The following is a 21,528-nucleotide window of genomic DNA, read 5'->3' on the forward strand; positions in this document are numbered from 1 at the left end:
CAAGCTTCTTCCTAAGGAAAAACGAAAATACTTGAAATGAGAAATTCTTTCAGGAGACGAGCAGCATTTTTATGGAAGCTCGTTAGAAATGGTCCTCTTAAAATGTCCGCTCTTCCGCACTAAAAGATAAAGGGTGAGAAGCGGAAGGGAGAAAATATCCTGAAACTTGAAAGAAAAAATATAAACTGGTACGAGTATCTGTTTCGGTTTTGTGAGGATGTGGATGATGGCGGCTGGAATGGCTCACCTTTCCATTGGATTCTACGTCGGATATTCCCGTTAATGATGATTCGGTTGAGTTTTTGAGAGGATACGGTCGGTTAACTGGCAAGCGGGAGTGAATATTGGACTAACTGCTGCTACTTCTTAGACGGGCTTAAGGAGGGGCTTGTATTACTGCCACCTAGGAGGAGGTTACCGTCTCATGATGTCTAATGCGGAATAAATGGAAGAATGTTTGAGCTTCGGGCCATGTGCTGGGTCGAATGTCTACTCCTGACGTTAAGGCGATGGAGAGCTTAAGCGAGTGAACATTAAAAGTTTTCGCGTTCGTGAGAGATCCAATTTGAAAAAGGGATTATTCCCCGATACACGATTAAGTCCTGTGCTCAGGGTAATGAAATTGTGAGTTTTATCCTCGCAGCTGTCGTCAAGTTTTTTTTATTTCTTCGTCCTCCTCCTATAGGTGAGAATTTCCCTCTTCATATCTGTTTTATCTTGAGGAAAACCGAAAAAAAATACGACTAAATTTCATCCCAGCCCGTGTTGCTAAAATGGAGACATGAAGCTTGCTTCGTATTAAAATTACCAACGTGATAGGGCGAGGAAATTCTTGTCAGCAATAACATCTAATGGTGTTACCGTGTAACGAAAGCATGGTCGTGTGTTTCAATATTTTGTGAGAAAAAGTAGTATTATTCTTTCCGATACTAGTCATAAAGGAATTTCGTTAGGTTAAGATGGAAAGAGTTATTTATGTACATGCCTGCCTACTATTTTCCTAGAATATTTTATAGCACGCTCTGTCTTCCACAACTGTTAAAGATACATGTAGGTAGGATAGATATATGTAGGTTAGGTCAATGTGGGTTTTCGCTCATCCCGGCGCCTACGCACTGCTACACTTTATCTATACTAAATACTGTAATATCCTGAATAGCTATAAATCATTCTATACTATATCTTCGTGTGCTACCTTCACAGTCTTAAGCATTTCGTTTCCACTCAATGTACCTTGCATCGTTTTCTTCCTCATTCTTTTAATTTCTCCCGACAACCTTCTGCCCCCCCCCCCCTCTATCATGCCTAGTATTTTATTTGATTTCCCTTCAGTCAGTTTCATTTTTTCACTCCTTCTTCCCACGCATATCTCAAAAAAATTATCCAGACTTTCCCCTTTTACCCCTTTCCATAGCTCCTAAAAACTATTAAAAAGATAAAACCGCATGAAATTGTTCCGATATCTTTTCCTGGGTGACCCGAACAATCACTGTTGGACGAAGCTGTGGTCCTCCTGCGGGGTCGACGACCGCTTCTCCCTCTTACATCCTCCAGCACTGGTCTTGCCTTACTTGGACTCATTTTACAGCAAACAACACACAACGACGATATAATTAGCCCAATGTTTTTCTCCTATCTCAGCCCGCCGCAATCAATGGTAGAGGCATCGCGTAAATCGTGAAATAATACGAATGCGTCCCCCCCAATACCTACCTCGTGAAGGAAGGTGTCGGACGAAGCAAGTAGAACACTTAAAGGAAGTGCTAATCAGCACGAGAGGGAAAACCGAAAGGAAAAAAATGTTTTAATGACTTCAAGCAAAGGGAGGCTCCCTCGTAAGGTTCTGAAGTTTAGGGCTGTAATAAAGTCAACCCTTCAGAGGGATGAAGTGACCGATGAGGCAGCAATCGCAGCCTCACCCGGGAGGTAGGCGGGGGGGGTAAGAAAGACCTACTCGGGAGTAGAAGGAGCGAACAAGAAATGCCTCTGCCATCCACCAGACGTTTTTATTTTGGTTCATCTTACGAAATACTTGCATATGGAAATAGATTTAGTCATGCAGATTCCGCGGCTGAAAATTATGCAAGCATCCTTAAGTTTAATATCCCATTTAAACGTGATTTTGAAATTAAAGTACTTTGGCAAGATAATTTAATGAGCTCGTAAGATATGTTTACAGGCTTGTTAGCTTGTACCTCCTTGAGTTAGTCAAGCACTAATATTTTGAGTGGAGCATTTCTGAAGATAAAAAAAGCTAAGATATGTATATAGCTTAATATTCTGATTACATAGTAGAACCTCAGTACAAAAACGTCCATTTCAGCCTTTCTACTACCAATGAGCCATGAGGACGTATAATGATTTCCTAATTGAAGTTTTAAGGGGAAAACATTTCACAAATGACTATTAATGCAATAAAATAGGTCATTTTGGTGGCATTATTAGTACGAGACCTAAACGTACGGGGACATTTTGTGACATTTAGAAACTTTTTCGTTCCGTCAATTGTTTACTCAATGATTCTGTCGTCGTTTGTCATTGACTGTTTATTTACCTTTTCAATGGAAATTTCCTTTTTGTGAAAATGACGGAATTTTAATTGAAACTTGGAGTCCTTTGTCCTGTATACTTTTCTAGCTATATCCTAAAGAATTTTGAGCAATTTATGCGAAAAATTTTAAGATTGAAGTGTGAAAATATGACTTGAGGACCGATTTCGAATAAAATATTTATTTTCTGGTTTGACATAAGCCTAAAGTGTAATCAAAGTGACCTTTAAAAGCCCACAGTTATAAAATCTATAGAGATGTACTCTACATTTATTACGTTTTATTAATTTATTTTTTATTATTTTATTACTCTGCGTAGGTCATTCATTGATAAAGATGATAGCGGATGGTTAGCATCTTCAGTAAAATTGGTTTTCAAGTATTTAAGTGTCTTGAATAATTTGTATTGCGGGAGTAATTTAATATAAATTTTCGAAAATTATTTCATTTTTTGCATAGATTAGCATAAAATGTTAGTATTAATTACATCGCTTTGATTCGGTAGTGAAGTAATCATCATCAACTGATATTAATTCGCATTAAATCGCCCCTCAAATACTATTAATATTGGTTAAATGTTGGATGAGTTCACTCTTGCAGTAGTATTACAAAGCCTTCATCAAAAACGTTTTCTAAATGTAGTATAATGTTTTATGTTCCCAATTCCACCATAGAGAATGTCTTTCCAATACGTTTGGAATGCTGTGTTATTTATACCGTAAATTTCTACTGTGAGCATCAACCACCTTTTGTTGACAAATGGCATGCAGATAATGCTGTGTAAAGAACAAACAATATAAGGATGTCCTTTCCTATTCTTTTCAATATCTAAAAGTAAGTTTCATATTTTAAACCTACTGTTCAAACTAATTGGCAAGGTATCCATATCGTTCCTTGGAAAATAATGACTATTAACAAAAAATGAAATCATTTACCATAAATATAATGGACAGAGTAGCGGGCAATATATTTTGCAGGATATCAATCAGTTGGTATTCCCGAAATTTTTTATCCCTCTCCCTCGTCAACATACCGCTACATTCTAACCATAGGACGCAAAACTTATCCCTCTTTCAAATTCTCGAGAAAATGTGTACTTACCAAATTTGCGCTAAGACCCTGCCCTTCCCCGTACTGTGTCTTGTCGCTTGATATGTAGAAGTCATTCCTGGAATGTACCACCTATTGTTGACCTCATAACGTTCCCTGAATTGATCTTGTTCATCCGCCTCGTTTCCTTAACTTCCCAAATATTCCGATACCCTCTTCCCGTGTCCCTTCCTGCCCTTACGAATGCTTTACGATCCTAAGAACAGTATTTGTCGCCAATACAATCGTCATTTGTGACAAATTATTCATTATTTAGGTTTTTCTATATAATATCCTTACTCTTTCCCATCAAATTACTGAAAAATTCATTGATTCCTTCACTTCCTTTGGTCAAAAAGATTTTCTGTAACATTCAATTCATTCTCGTTGGCTATCTCTGATCATCTAATTTAGGGTTTCTCTTCATAAAGATGAATTTAAATAGGAATACAAAAGGCAGGCTATGGAGGGTGTTAGTTTTTCCTGCATCTGCATCTACTGAATACCCTGCAAAATTGCATGGCGGGGGGTGTTAAGGCACCACCCGCACGTGCACAAATATTAATTGATACGTGCATTTGAATATATGTATACACATATTTTCTCACATACATGAGCACTCGTACGCCTACCCCCATATATTCCCACAAACATCTTGCAATAATGTCTGCCCTTGACTAAAACGATACATTTTGGTCATTAAGTAACATTAGGGTGCTTGGGTACGATTTTGTTGCGATTGCTTGTTGTGCGAGGGAGAAATAAGTTTTTGAATTTGTTTGTGAACGCGTATCTCCCTACGTTATTTTATCCCTGCGATTGAATCTACTGATATGATTGAAATCAGGAATGATTCCCTTGGAGTCGCAATAAAACTCAGGGGTGCTTTGTCTTTCTAAGAGTCTAAGTGCTGCCCGCTCTGTTAGGTGAATCAAGACGCTCCTAACCTAAATTCTTCAAGACACTCTTCACGTTTACTCTCAAACTTCCAGGTGCATGATTTGGTTATCACTCGGCAAGTTTCGTACATTTTTTTGATTTCCGGAAGGAATTTTTCAGATAACTTTACGTCTGCGAGAACGTAAAGCGAATTCTTCCAAAGCCGAGCCAATTAGGTCTTGGCTGGGACTGCGAACTTTTCTCGACAGAGACGCGAGCAAAGGAAGATAAAGTGAAGTATAATGACCAGGGTTAGATCCAAAATCCCACTCCTTCGCTGCAGTATGTGTATATATATATATATATATATATATATATATATATATATATATATATATATATATATATATATATATATATATATCCTTCGGTGCAGTATGTATATATACTATATATATTCGGTGATTAACAGGATTCCGGGCGACCACATACCACCCCAAAGATAGTGATGAAGTTTCAAGGTCAGGAAAGTAGGCATCTTTTTTTGCCTCCTGCGCGGAAACTTAGAAGAGTAAAATCCGTCGACTTTGACGAATGGGCACTTTTATCGGGGGGAAAAAATAATTCTGAAAGGCATTCAAAAAGGCCTGCGTTACTTCCAAATTGTCAGGTTTCTATTGGAAAATATCGTACGTGCCATGCTTACAAAAGCATCGAGAATACCATCTTTTTTTTCTTTATACTTTTTCGTTCTTATCCATGGCCAGGTACCATTTGAAAAATCTTATTGCGTCTTTATCTCTCAGGCGCTATATATCGAACTCCTAATCGCTATTGCCACAAAAAAACCACGTTTTCTAACTCTAAGCAATCACCATCAAAACCGAAACTTTAGGGAGCTTATGACAGCGATTGATTCCTCGCATGCAATGAGTGTCCAACTTAATCGTAATTTTTTGTAAAATTATAGTTTAAAAGAGGTTACATGCACAATTATTTTGCCTTTGATTATTATTTACTTGAGTTGATTATTATTAACCCGTTTTGTGCCTTTGTCCGCGAAGTGTAACTAAATTGATCCCTTGACTTTGGTAACGCTTATTCCCAGTGGTGTACTAAGCATGGAGGCAAGGTAACACACAAGACACAAGGATACACATTTCATCTTTAAAACGGTTTTGCGGCAATTCATTATACAGTTTATGAGATTTTGTATAATAATTCAAAGCAGGTTGCAAAAAATCGGGTAACCAGGGGCAAGAAATCAGAGCTAATGGCCACAGCACAGAATATACAAGGAAGCGTGTTACATCGAATAGAACCATTATAGATCTATACATTAACGAACAGACCGGTTGAGATGCATACCCTGATTGCGATACTATAATTCTTGCTATGACCTTTGAGGTATTTCTTATAAAACGGATGTTCTCGACCTACTTTGAATTTAAAAGTGCATTTTATATAGAACCACTGAGTTCAATCGAGAGTTGTTTTCATAGTTAGGGATAGAGTTCACCTCGAACTAAGAGCCTTCACCACAATGATTTGGGTCCTGGCCTTTGTGAAATTTACACTTCAAGGCAGGGGGGACAGTTCCTTCCCCTTACCAGCTGTGGTTTCCCAGGTATATGTGGTGCAGGAAAAATCTCTCGGCTTGGGTGTAACTGGAGGTACGAGTATTCAGAGTCGTCACGCGAATTTGACCCCGATCCCTTTAGTCTCTAGCCCGACGTTCGATTCACCACGGTTACATGTCCACATCAGCAAACTGAATACTGGTCGAGTTCAGCCCTCCACGCTTCCCTTTGTAATGCCAACGCCCTAATAGATCTTCGTAGTAGTAGTAGTTTTGAGGGGAGGCGACCGACAGCTAAGGTCATTTGCGCCATAGGGGAAGGACAGGAAAGGATGAAGGGTGGAGAGAAACCCGGCGTCGGCATTAGCCTACTCTTTACGAAAGGCGCCAAGGGGTCCGCGGCTTAACGTCCCATCCGACGGACGGCGTACTCACTCAAAGTGCCCTCCACAAAGCACCTCAAGTAGGGATCGAGATACCTCTGAAAAATATTCAACACCGCCGGGATTTGAACCCGCGCCCTCAGGGTGGGAAGCCAGTACGTTAGCCCCCGCACCATCTCGATCCCCTCTAGATCTTCGTTATTCTTCATCGGCTTGCGTATTGGTCCCATGTTCTCTCGTGCACTCTCTGTTGAATGATGTTCCTCAGAAGTCTATTGTGCCTTAAGGTGTCCCCAAATCGTTTGGTTCTTCTTTCCTTTATCGTGGTGGTCTATGCTTGCCTTTCATACTTATTCATTCCGCATTGCAAAAATTTTATATTTACCTTATGGCAATGCGATGGATACTTTGATTCCATAGGACTTAAGCAAATTTAAAAAAAATTTCTTTGGAAAAAAGCGTTGATTTTGGGGTCCTCACGCTTGGATTAAATTCCACATGGCAAAATCTGTTAAATTTCTCCTGTGTAATTTCTCTCCATTTGAAGAATCTTTGTTCGAGATGAATTGCAATGAACACTTACGAATGAACTTACTTACACTTGTATTTGTCTGTTTATATGGTTGGTACCCTAAGACTCCCCGCCGCAAGCTCATGACTTAGTATATTTAACCTAATATTTCATGTGCTACTGCAATAATCTATCCAATTTAGCATTTCTATTTGGTTGATTTCAAGCACTCCCAGTTTAAAATTACTCCACTTAAATACCTTATCTCTTTTAGGTCCCTCAGATCTGAGGGACAACAATTCAAGGAAGTAGGATAATTTTTCTGGATCATCCGATCACCAACGGATACGACCCAATCGCTCAAACCCTTCGCGCTAATTCCTACATCATTGCCATGCTTCCACCCTCGTCAAGTGAGCTATGTTCAGTTGGAGCCGCGAAAACCCTTCTCCTTCCTTGGGACACAAATCCCATCCGTGCTTCCGCACATAAAAAGAGGGGATTCGGGACTTCGTGGAGCACTGAGCGATTCAACTCCCTTCTCTGTGCCTCCCGGTCAGAGATGGGGAGGGTAGACAAACATTTTTAGGCCGTAAAAATCGCCGAGACCAGAAAGCAGAAGCAGATAAACTCATCAGGAAAGGGTTTCATGAAGGAGGAAACCTCTTTTCTTTCTGTCTCTCTCTTTTTACTTATCCCCCTCCGTTCCCACTCTAGGCATCTTCCTATATCACCCCATCTAGATATCCCTAGCCATAAATCAATGGATTCGAGGGTTGAGTGAAGTGCGAAGGAAGATAATGTACGAACGAGAGGTCGATCTCTAAAGCGTTCGCTCGTCCTCCATCCCTCGGTCGCCCTCACGTATGTCATGCCCCATCCACGGTTTCCAGATTTCTCATTGTGCTTCCACAGACAAGGGCATTTGTTAGTTAATGTACAATTGATGGGAAATCCAAAGTTTTTTATTTCGAGTGCACATGAATAACACGCTACGTGAAAAGTGTTCAATAGTAGAAGAAGGTAGTGATTATATTCTCGAGGCAGAAATTTACATTAAGAATGAGCAGTGTGTCAGAAGTTGTCATAAATATTGAAGCCGCTCAACATATATAATTGCACAGATTGTGTTAACTTAGCCATATTCTTAATTGGCGAAACCTGTCATATATATATTTATATATATTTAAATGCAATCTGAGGCAGCTTTAATGAATTATGAGCAAATATAGCTTATTTGTTTTCTATATTACATTTTAAATTATCAGTCAATATTATGGATGATATTATCGTTTTTCCGGGTAAGAAACCTTAACACTTCGGAGTGATGAGTTGATGACGAAAAACTCAATGGACAAGAGTGGATAGACTGAGATGATGTAGTTATTGTAGTTATGAGAGGTTTTTAACGTAGTTATAGGGATAGTGTATGGTTGAATTGTTTGCAACAATATCAGAGTGTAAAAATCATTTGCCTTGACCGGGATTCGAGCCCGGATCCCTCGATATCCTGCCAAGTGCTATAGCCATTTAAGCTACGAAGCTATAAGGGAATACCTCGGTAGCTTAACTGGCTAAAGGACTCGACCTCACATCGAGGGATCCCGGTTCGAATCCCAGTCTAGGTGACTGATTTTTACCCACTGAAAGTGTTGCGTTGTAATGCACTTTTAACGGATGAATTCGTTAAATGTTACCGTCGCGACATCTCCCGCAGTGTCTTGGAAGTTGAATTATTTCAATAAAATTCTGTTTTTTTGTAAATTATATCTCGATATGGAAAATCTGCAGAGGAAGGGTGATATTGGTGCGCTGTATAGCAAAGCTAAATCTTTATCGGGAAGTAAGAAAGGGAGATCTATGTTAACAGTTAGAGATAAGGCGGGTAAGATAAAAGATCACAAAGGAAAAATCCAAGAGAGATGAAAGGAATACATAGAAGAACTGTATAGTAAAGAACTTAGACCAACAAAGTTAGACATAGAAAAGGAACATGACGTAGAGGAAGATAGCTTAGGTCCAGACATACTCGACGATGAAATAGAAAGGGCATTAAGGGAGATGAAACTAAATAAGGCCGTGGGGGTGGATAACATTCCCGCGGAACTTTTAAAAGGCTTAGGAAAATGTGGGAGGAAGAGGCTATATGGGCTGATCCATAGTATTTATGAGGAGGGAATCTGGCCGGAAGACTTTGTGAGGTCAGTTTTAGTTCCTATTCCGAAAAAGGTAAAGGATACATCATATGAGGACTACAGGACAACAAGTTTGATATCCCACGCAGCTGAAGTTGTTCTCAGGATCATAAACAAAAGGATAGAGATTAGGGCAAATGATTACATAGGGGATGATCAGTTTGGGTTTAGGAAGGGGAGAGGTACGCGTGATGCCATTGCAGTAATGAGATTATTAATCGAGAGGAATATAGAACACAACCAGGAGGTATTTGCCTGTTTCGTAGATTTCGAAAAAGCGTTTGATAGAGTTAATTGGGAAAAACTAATGAGTATATTGTAGAAAATAGGAATAGATTGGAGGGAAAGGAGGCTAATCCGCAACCTGTACATGTCTCAGACTGGTGGGAAACGGGGAGTCCGGATGGGCAGTGCTAGGAAGGGGTGTAAGGCAGGGTTGCCCATTATCACCGTTGCTGTTCAACCTGTATGCAGAGGAAATGATCAAAGAAGCATGGGAAGAACTGGAGGTAGGAATGAAAGTGGGCGGGGAATTCGTAAAATCAGTTAGGTTTGCTGATGACCAAGCTTTAGTTTGTCAGTCAGCCAAGGGGCTGCAAGCATTGCTGAGTGAATTGGAAATTCAGTGCGACAGGTATGGGGTGAGAATCAATATTAATAAAACAAAGGTTATGCGATTTTCTAGAAAGAAAAAGGCCAAGCTTAACATTAAAATAGGAGGGCAAAAACTAGAGCAGGTAGAACAGTTTACGTACCTCTGTAGTGTTTTGAACCAACACGGTCAAAGTAGCGGGGACGAAAGGAGAAGAATTGCGCTAGGCAAAGATGCTTTCACAAGGAGGAGGGAGTTGATGACAGGGACTATGAGTAAGAATGTTAAGAAAAGACTCGTAAAAACTTTGATATGGAGCGTAGCTATATACGGCGCGGAAACGTGGTCATTGAAGCAGGAGGGTAGACGTAGACTGGAGGCTTTTGAAATGTGGGTTTGGAGAAGAATGGAGAAGGTGAAATGGACAGAGAAGAAAACAAATGAGGAAGTACTTAGTATGGTGGGCCAAGAGAGGGGTTTGTTGGGAGAAATCCTATGGAGGCAGGAAAAGTGGATGAAGGGGGTATTGACCGGCAGTGGGATGTTGAAGAATGTGATAGAGGGGAGAATGTTGGGCAAACGAGGAAAGGGAAGGAACAGGATAGGGATGTTGGATGGGATGAAGGGAGGAACAAAGTACTCAGAGATGAAGAGGGGTCTGATGTAGAGTAGGATATTGGATTTTTTAGTTGATTAGGAATCACAAAAATATTTACTTAGTGGCTGTGTCCATCCGAAAACCTACCTTAACCGGTAGATTACCAAATAATAATAAATAATTTATATCTCGTTAATTCATATTTTTATATTAGCTCTGCAGCAATTAAAGATGATAACAATAAGTAATTAAAACTCAGAGAAACGGGAACAAGATGATCTCGACCACCAATCTAGCTCCCTGCAGCAATGCAGCTCGTGGTAAATTGATACATATCTATTTACTATGTATAGTTAAGTATTACAATCTAATGTTATAACATATGACTCCATATTGTTATATTTCTTGGTGAATTACAAATGAAAAATTAACTTGGTATACTTTAACTTATTTTTCTAGAAAGCAAACATTTCTAGTTCATAAAGGTTTACGAAAAACCTATTTATATTTAAGTACGAATTCTGTGTGTCATCAAAGTTGAACGAATGTAGGGATGTGGTTTCGAGAAACATCCTTTTTCTCGCTGACTTAGCCGAGGTGAGATATCCGAATGCCTTGAGGAAACAACTTTCCTTGGAAAGTCCCATAAACCTGAATTAAGTGATGCAGCCGTTCGAGCCGCTTCACCAAAATAGCAGCTGTCTGCGCCAAAATCGACGATTCACTGGAGCTTACTTTTGAGCCTCAAGTTAAAAGTGCATGCAACATGCCTTTGACACCTCTCCCTTTTGGAATAGGCACTGTCAAGAAAGGCGGAAGGAAAGTTACTATATCTCTCTTACTAATTTCTTTCAAACCACCCTATCCTTGCCTACTTCTTTCGCCTCCCTCAAAGTCTTACCTTTTTTCGTGTAAGCTCCTGTTTCTGAGACTTCTAAAATTAAAGAAAGTGAAATATTAATGGGCGAGCGTGTTTGAAGTGATTCTTAAGTCTATAAATTGTCCAACTGTGAACTAAAACATAAATTGAAAGTAAATCAAATATTTCGAATCGCCAAGAGTTCCCATTTCATTATTCACAGAAATAAAGAAAATATTAAAACATGTTAGTAATTCACAGGTCTCGTCATTTGGCGACGACTTATCTTTTTTATAGAATAATGTTTTTCAATTGCACCCAAGTGTGTTATTTTGGGAGAAGGCATAAAGGAGAGTGAAAACTGAAAAAAACAAATAAAACTATGAGTGCAATGGCGCGTGTAGGGCAAGTGGAATGGAAGCATTTAATGAGAGGAAAGGACAAAGATGTCAGAGGACGAAGTGTGAGAGCAAATCTTTCGAATGTACATCTATATCGTGAAATTTCTGGAATTTTGCACTGATGATCCTGATGATTTCTTATTTATTCCACCAGTGGAGGATTTTAACTCCTTTAAGTTTTTGAATTGGCATTGCGTCGCTCATTAAGAAAGGGTCGATCAAATTATAAATTGATGTCGCTCCATCTACGGGTTCTCTACTTTTACACCTACGAGCAAACAGTTTTCCTGAAGATATGTGTTTAGTTGACATGGGAAAATCAATAGTTAAAAAATGAAATTGATATTTTTTGTCGGAAAATCGACGAACCTACCTCTGTAGAATACCTCGAAAGCCGCCGAAAGGGCGTATGGCGGGGGAACTGTTGCGACACCAACCGCAAAATAGAATGCAACTGCATGCAAAATAAACAAAAAAATGTTAATGCATACTCACACAGATGCATGTATCCATTAAAACTTATCTTACCAAGCACCTATGCAAACACATATTTGAACAAATTATATGCACACGTATATGCGCGTACGAATGCACTGCATGTCTACGCAACGTTTAATCTTTTCCTCGCTTGTAAGTCGATTTTTTTACTATTTAATGATGACTTTGATTTTTTTATTATTATGACTCCTTATTGTCTAGGGAAAGAACAATTATTTTTAACTATCTGAATTGGAGTATATTTCTCTTGCGCTATATTTGTGGTCTAACCAGCCCAAATAGTTCGGGACCATAAAAATTCCCTAATAATGATGTTATTAGTCTGCACAATATCTACGGCCGGGGGTCGAATTACCTGAAATGTTTACCGGAAGGTGTGAATACGGATAAACAATGAGTTTGTGTATTAATAAGTAGAAAGAAGACGATCAAGCAGAAGAGTGATCAAGAGATCATTTGCGAATTAATATTCGCAAGGCCATCTATCAATCAAAGTTTTCTTGAGGCGATAATATGGTGCTCCAAGTGCGTTTTAGAAACACTCATCATTTTGACGAAGGAAAGCACGAGGCAAAAGCACGTTCACAGTCAAAGTACTTTAGAAGAAAGGATTTGGGCAATGAGTCTTCTTGCAAACAAAGAGAAAAACAGAAAGGACAAACTGCGCCATTTCATAAATTATAAATTGATATTTTACCTGAAAACTGGCATTTTAATTAAATTTTTTCATCCATGCGTTACCTACGTTTCTTGGAGAGGCTGTTGGAAAGAGGCGGGCAGAGGTCACAGGCAAGAGACGTCGGGGGCAGAGGAGAGGGAATAGGGTTTTCCGTCAAGCGTGTAATACGCACTTTAATTTCCACAACTAATTCCCCTCTTTCCTCGGCCTCCCTTCTCTTCGCTTTCATACTCTTTCGTCTCCTTGAGATCAAAGATAAGGACAAGCAGAAAGGATCGAGAAGAAAATAAGGAGAGGGAGAGACTTGGGCCCGAGACAATGAACTCAGAGAAATTTTCAGAGCACTCGAATGGCTGCTGAAGGAGTTGGACAGGGTGGGGAGAACTTTCTTTCCCCGGAGTATGTTCCTTTTTGCAAGGTTTTTTCTCCTTGGAGAGAAAGACGACCTTTCTCGTTTTTTATAATCCTCAGTTCATGCGGTCGGCGAAGCTCAATTGTTCCCGGAGACCGCGTAATCCGTTCTGAGAGAGAGAGAGGGTTGCGTGCGCATTCGTCGGTGCGTCGAGGAAAGGGGCAAGAGCATCATGTCGTGACATTCCACGATCATTCTAGGGTGCGTTATGTCTCGAGTATATCACCCAAGAGAATAAACCATTTTTCGGAGATTCATTTGGTAAATACCCTCAACGAATGCGAAACAAAATAATCGATTGCGAAAATATTTATACCAATAGCCCTGTTCGGCAGCCATTATTCGAGAGTCAAACAAGTTGCGCCGAAATTTAGGCACCATAACTTGGTGTTAACCTCATTCGTGATGTTTTGAACTTTGAACTCTTTACTCTGCCTCCATTTTGTCTGCTTACCGCGCTCGTACCTCGCTTAAATTTTCCTCAAAGATAATAAGTCTTCCAAAATATTTTATGCTCATGATTTTGCTATGATGAAAGTTAATTCTCCTACTTATATTTAAAATTACCTTTAATGATGCTTTCCGAGGTTTCTAAGCAGCCAAAATAGCAGAGAGTTATGCACACACATATTATTAAAACTATATTCCAAACGGAATCTTTCCTGAACATCATGTTATCACAATTAGGTTGTAATTAGCTAGCGAATTTTAAGTCCCAGATGTCTAAATGGATCTGAATCGATTATTTAGTATGTTCAGTCATCATATAAAATCAAAGTATTTTTTTTTAATGACTATTAATACGATTCTAATAATTATAATTACTACATTCATCACCAGGAACGGAAACGGGAAAATAAATTATACATAATCTGACCGTCAAGTTGGTTGCAATCGTGAACATTCTGAAAGTTTACCTTTTATTTACATTACCTCTTTACTTTTCGTACATAAGTTTCCCTCGATATTCTGGCTAATGGTATCTCATCATGTAGATGAATTTTAATTCAAAGAAAACGATAAACATATCCGATAAATAATTAACATTGCATTAAAATAAAACAATAAATTTCAATTTGCTGAAACCTTAATTAATATTTTTTTAATAAAACGCTTTATTTGAAAAAACTGAGGAGGAGTCGCAGTGTAAAAGGAAACGAAGGATTCGGATTCAAGAATCGATGAAGAGTATCATTCACATCGGATTTTGAACTTCGAAATTTCCAAATTTTCTGAATCCAATGCACTGACAGAAAAATACGATATTTCATTAAAAAATGTGAGTGATGCATTAATGGTGCTTTAATCAGGGCATTGTCACCCATTCGTTGCTAAGGAGTTGGCAATGTGAATGTGTTATTGTCAGAGAAAGTCAGGAAACCCTTATGTTTATGGGCTCTGGAATGAAGGTTGAAGTACATGAGAATGAATTCCAGGTCTTAATCAAGCGAGAGTGGTTTTTTTTACGTCTGTGTCCGTTGGGGGAGGGAATGAAAAAGTGAAAAATGAAAATTATTTCCTTTCTCCCTGCAGTCTCCCCTTTCAAATGTATTATAAAGTCTTATTCTGAAGCTTGGGCAGGGTAACAGACGGCATTTTGTCCCCATCTCCTCCGCGAATTAAAATTGCAGTAATTTAAATTCGAGCACTTATCCTTGCCTCGGACTATCTCTGCCTTCTATGCAAAAGGTGTATCCGACTCGTGGATTTAACATGTCCTCAACATTTTGTACAGCCTATGAAATAAGGGACGTACTTGATTCGCTCATTGACGTATGTACATGAGTGCTTTTTAATGAATAAGTGAATTTATGCCCCATTATTTCCATCCTTAACTTTTTTTTGGCAATTAGCCTTACTTTGTTTTTTAGATGCTGAAGAAATAACTTGCTCAAATGTGAATTGGGTTGACCGATTTGACGATTAGGCGATTTGCAATGTAATAAAAAAAGTAGTTGCTATGAGGAGACATGTGTGGACGTAAAAAGACATTATTCTCCTGCACAAAACACGTTTTCTTCGCGGAAGAGCAAATAAAGTTGCTATAAAGATTCGATGCAGTTCCATAATATTTCAAAAAAGGAATGGCATCAAGAGCACTTAAACCCTTTCCGTCCTCATAGAAAGTAAAATATAATTCCTCAAGAGGTGAGATGGCGCCTTGCCAGTAATACTTCCGTGGATATCGATATTATTCTATTCCCGTGTAACAAAATACCTATCAAAACTGGTTGTTGATACTTTGTTCAATACCCACTAAAAACGACATATATTTTTGTTGTAAAAGTGGTATTCGAAATTCATTTTGAAGCTTTAATGAATGTTTTTATCCTGCATGTGGAATCTTGTACCAGAACAAATCTATTAATGTGAATCAATTTGCACATTTTCCAAAAGTGTTTCAATACTTGGTCAAACGTTGAGTTTCAGGACGAGCCACAATCACGCATGATATGAGAATTTGAGAACTTGTCCTCGTACGTCATCGAGCAACTTGGCGACTGGGGACATAAAAGGTGGACACCAGCCATCTCTAATTCATCTTACTCTTAAGGGAGACGGACCCGTCCGCTCACGCACTCCAAATTAAGTCGAGTTTCTTTTATAGAGTACTTCCTTATGTTCAGTTTTTATTATGAGTTGGTACCTAATGAAAAGCTGCCAAGTAGTCCTACCTTAGTGCAAGTACTTGGGGTGCCTCGCTTTGGTACCTATGACAAGAACCCATTATCTGAATCTGAGTAGGATATCCCTCGTATTTTCAGTCATTTGCAAGCTGAGGATGGTAAAACTTTGTGTTCTAATTATCAGCTGAAGAAGATTCGATTGTGGTATATGATTTAGTGAGATTTTTTTCCAAATTCAGCTTGAGGATCAACTTGATTTGTATTATTATATTGAGACTAGTACTCATTTTCATCTATGAAGTAGTCAGTAACGTTAATATTGCTTACTAGCAGTATTGTTGAGAGGAGTGCTAATAATTACGATAGCCAAGTGGTTGAAGGCTTTCTGACGACCCATAATATTTGGGACATTATCAAAATGCCTCCACATCGTATGTGTGCACTAATGAGTATTTTTGGCGTTTATCCCATTTACCTGTATTAACACTTGAGCAGTGATTCAAAAAGGTCGCGGACAAGTGATCTACATTAGGTACATATGCCATTTATTGGAGGGAATCAATAACTGTCCAATTTCGTGTGATCCAATGGCAAATATAAAATACGCCGGCTATCCAGGAAGTAGCCTCCGTTTCTCGTGCATACGATAATCATAATGGCAAATGGGCAATAATTTCATAAGAGATATTTCGACAGAAGGAGCACAAAAGGCAAAGAAGAAGACGACCGAATGCGTTAGAATAGGAACTTGAAATTTTAAGAATTGCGGACTGGAAAATTAGAGATTGGAAAGAGGGAATAGAGATATTTTAGGTCTATTCGAGGTAATATGGCAGGATGGCGGGGGTTACTGACGTGATAGTTATAGAGTAATATACAGTGGAGGGGACGAGAGCCAGCGAGAGGTTGCCATAATATTGAATAAAAACGCAGAAAGAACCGTTGTCAACATTGAGCAAGCTACGTATAGAATATTTAGAGATAAAAGCAGAACCTACGAACTTGTTCTTTGTTTAGGTATACATGCCACCAAGCAATCAGAAGGAGGAAGAAGTCGACAAGTAATAAAATCAGTTAGAGGATATAATCGTGTGTATTCCTGCAGGAAAACATTGGATAGTGATGGAGGAATGGATTGCGCTGGGCGGCGAAGGATAAAATGGTGATGAGGTGGGGTATTATGGTTTGGGTACCCGGAGGAACGGAGGAAGTAGTTGAGTTTCACAGGAGACAGGGGTTAATCATCATCAACAGTACGCTAGGACACCACAAAAGACCAAGATGTACATGGAAAATGCTAGGTGTCTCAGAAAGTTATCAGTTAGATTATATTATGTTTAGACACAGGTTTACGAAAAGTGCTTTAGCTGGAAAAAGATAAGGCAGGGACGGAGGGCTAGGAAATGGAATTTAGAAGTATAAATTGGATTGACAAGGAAGGAGTATCAGCGGGCTGTCGAGAAAATTTTGAGTGAAGGAAAAGAGCCGAGTACCATCGAGGTAAAATGGACTTATATCAAACAAGTGATATCGAAAGCCGCAAAATAAATTATAGCAACTGTAAATGGGAAAAGACAAGGAAACCTTGGATTACAGATGAGATGATTAGAAAGATGGATTAGAGAAGGAAATGGAAGAATGCAAACGCAGACCTAGGCAGAAGAAATAAGAAATAGTTAAATAATTAATTGAGATGGGTTTTGAATTAAGCAAAAGAAGTATGGTGGAAGACGCAGTGCGAAGTTTTGGAAAATTTGCAAAGGAAGGGTGAAATAGAAGCACTATATTAGAAGGTTAAAACGCTATCCGGAAGTAAAAAGGGAAAATCTGTGCTAATAGTTAGATAAATAAATCGGTAAGATAATGAGTGGAACAGAAAATATCCAAGAAAAATGGAAGGAATATATAGAAGAACTGAAAAGTAAAGTAAGTAGGCCAATAAGCTTAGACATAGAAATAAGCCAATAAGCTTAGACATAGAACATGACATGAGACATGTAGATGAAGATAGCTTAGATGCAGGCATACTCGACGATGAGATAGAAAAGGCATTAAGGGAGATGAAATCAAATAAGACAACAAATGTGGGAGTTGACAACATTCCTGCGGAATTACTTAAAGATTTAGGGAAATATGGGAGGAAGAGGCTATATGGACTGATTCATTGTATCCATGAGGAAGGAATCTGGCCGGAAGACTTTGTGAGATCAGTTTTAGTTCCTATTCCGAAAAAGGTAAAGGCTACATCTTGTGAGGACTACAGGACAATAAGTTTGATTTCCCACGCAACAACAATCAAAAAATAGAGATTAGGGGAAATGATTACTTATGGGATGTTCAGTTTGGGTTTAGGAAGGGGAGAGGTACGCGTGATGCCATTGCAGTAATGAGATTATTAATCGAGAGGAATATAGAATATAAACAGGAGGTATTTGCCTGTTTCCTAGATTTCGAAAAAGCGTTTGATAGAGTAAATTAGGAAAAACGAATGCGTATATTGCAGAAAATAGGAATAGATTGGTGGGACAGGAGGCTAATTCGCAACCTGTACATGTCCAAGGCTGCTCAGGTGCGAGTGGGGAACGGGGAGTCCGGATGGGCAGTGTTAGGAAAAGGTGTAAGGCAGGGTTGCCCATTATCACCGTTTAACAAATCAGGAATTACTAGTATCAACAAATTAGGAAGTACTAGATAAGGTGGGCGAGGGGAAGGGATTGTTGGGAGAAATCATAAGGAGGCAGAAAAAATGGATGAAAAGCATATTGATCGGAAGGTGGATGTTGAAGATTGTAATTGAGGGGAGAGTGTTAGGCAAATGAGGAGGGGTAAGAATAGAATTGGGATATTGGACGGAACGAAGGTAGAAAGGAAGTATGCTTAGGTGAAGAGGAGCTTGTTGTAGAGTAGGATGTTGCGTTGTTTTGAGTGAGAGGCAAGACATTTATTTGGTAGTTGTGTTCATCCAAAAACTACCTTAACCGGAAGATTACCAAATAATAATAATCATAATGGGTTTTCATTAGGGAGTTTGGTTTTTAGCAGCTCTCCGAACCAACTCTTACCCTGCTAATCACCTAATTCCCCAATAATTCTCCTGCCTCGACTTTTTCTATTACAAGCTTCTCGTAGTTCTTCTTAGGCCTGTAATTCTTCCCCTCCGCGCTTCCTTGAATAAGGGTCCCAGTTAAGTTATCGTCCCCCGTAATTTTCCCCCTTCTTCTTGTAAGTTTCCTCCATAATCTTCTCTCTTTATGCACTCTTTGAAGTACTCTTTCATTTATTACTCTCCTTGCACATTTAATTGTCAAGAATTTTTTTGGAGCAACACCTTCACTTTGCCTCCAAACTTATTTTCTGACACTCCTATCGCCTACGTCATCGGTATAAAATTAGACTCAACATATAAGGTTTGATTTATCGCTTCCTTATGTCAGCGTTAATGGTGTTAATCGTTAGTAGTTGTTTCTTCTGATAGAAAGTCTTCTTTGCCATTGCTATTCATTCACATATATTCTTCTTATTTCTTTCATCACTTTTGATCTGCTTTCTAAATAGCAAAGCTCTTTCGCTTGATCCAGAATCCCTTTTCCTGGTCTTACTTGGAGATTAGGCATCTTCAATCTACTTTGACTGCACAGTTTTAACTTAGTTTTGATGTTGCCTACCTCGAGGTTGTACTTTTTCATCCACTTCTTCGTAGTGGCTAGTATAATTGCCGGGTATTTTTTTCTTCTCGAATATTTGATAGGGCACAAATATTCAAACACATAAGTTTATTAGTAATATATTATTATATTCCAACTCCAAGTATATTTATATTAGACTGACTCTGGAAAATGTGAAAGTATAGTGCCATCAAATGTATGAATGCAAATGCATACAAATTATAAATGCATATATGCATTTGAATCAATTGATCAATCGTTAACTGGATTTGATACCGGAACTTCACTTTCTCTGACTTTCCCCGCGAACACGGCCGCGCGCGAATTTCAGTAGTTAGACTTCCAAAAGCTCGTCCTCAATGAACGTTATTTATATTTTTAATATTTTGAAGCATGTTTTACACCTTTGAACCACCCCACATTATTAATAGGCTACGTCCACCTACGTGTTTGCCTAATAAAATAAATGCCACTCAACATCTTCCTCGTGTATGTGAATTTAATTGTCACGTTAAAAGATACTTTAAAAGTTATACAGCTACACGCATGGGGGTTGTCTCATGCAGGAATCAACTTGAAAGGTCGACTTTAATGTGTGTCACTTCCAACTCTACTCGAGTTAAAAATCGATCACCGATAAGTTCGATACTAAGATTCGTTGGCCACCATCTATACAGACGATATTTGTTACATATTATGTATGCAATATGGACGATACTGTTGGTGTCACTCAAATATCATACACAATGGGTTCGATACGCTCTTTCATTTCGAAAAATGCTCCCCATGTCTTACAATCGACGATATCTTGATATATATTTCACATCGATGGTAATTTTGGAAAATGAATATCGCGCAACATAGATGGTGGAACATCGAAGTGTTCAATTAGAAAGATTCTCGTATAAAAGAAAAGATATGCCCTACATCCGCTTTAATTTTTCTACATTTCAGCATCCCTTTCGTGCACCACCGCTGTGAGATAAGTGCCTATATGAGGTGTACTGATACACGAGGGCGCGAATTTTGTGGCATAATAATTGATTTTGGTTTTCCGGCTTTTCCAAATCCGAAATGTAGCGGTCGGATGTGTGTGCATAGAACGTCGCAGTGTGCTAGGTAAGCAGAAAGGCGAGGGAAGAGGTTGGATGGGTGATATGAACGATATGAAAACAGAAAAATTAGTACTGAAGACGGAAATGATTTAGGGCAAACAAGAGAATATGCAATACGAAATAGCTACTAGGGACCGCTCAAAACCTGTCAATAATGATGTTTGTGTCAGTCTAGTAAGCAGCGCAAACAGCAAAAATTATAATTGAACTTGATGTCCCGTTCTGGTGTCAGCCGCTGAATCCTACAGCTTGGCGTTCATGAGATTTGAATAAGAAAATTACAGCAATTTATACTCACGTTGGGATTCACATGTATATTATTGTTGGGCTATGCTTTAAAATATATTTTTTAGATCATTTTAAAAATTGTAGCTTAATTTTGAGAATATTTTGTATTTTGTTAATCAGTTCTGTTATCAATAAATTCTCGTTATCGCTATGGATAACCCATATTAATTGATTGTTTGTTGATAAGGGCAATTTGAGAGATGATTTGGGCACAAATATATTAGAGAGTGATTATTTGGGCACTTTTAATGTATAATTTTTCGGTAAAATAATGATAAAATGTTATCCATGCTAGAGGACAGAAGAAACATTTTACAGAATGTAGAAATAGTAGGTTTTTAGCTCTTTTGAAAAGTCTCTATCTCCCGCCATACTTTTTTCCTCCCTGGTTGAAAGAGTGTAGAATTCTCTTTGCCTCCCTGCGTGCATGTGTGCTGAAATGACTCACTTCATCATTTTCACTTAAAAAGAAACGACCAAAAGCATGCGTTCCTGAGCGACATATTTCTACGTATCTTTCATGACCTCTCAAACAGGACAGAGTTGATTCAGTTAAATTTGTTATGCACGTAAACGTTAAATTGCACTTTTTAAATCAATCCTTATTTC

Source organism: Hetaerina americana, unplaced genomic scaffold (genome assembly GCF_022747635.1).
Source record: "Hetaerina americana unplaced genomic scaffold, ioHetAmer1.1.p SCAF_4, whole genome shotgun sequence".
NCBI lineage: Eukaryota > Metazoa > Arthropoda > Insecta > Odonata > Calopterygidae > Hetaerina > Hetaerina americana.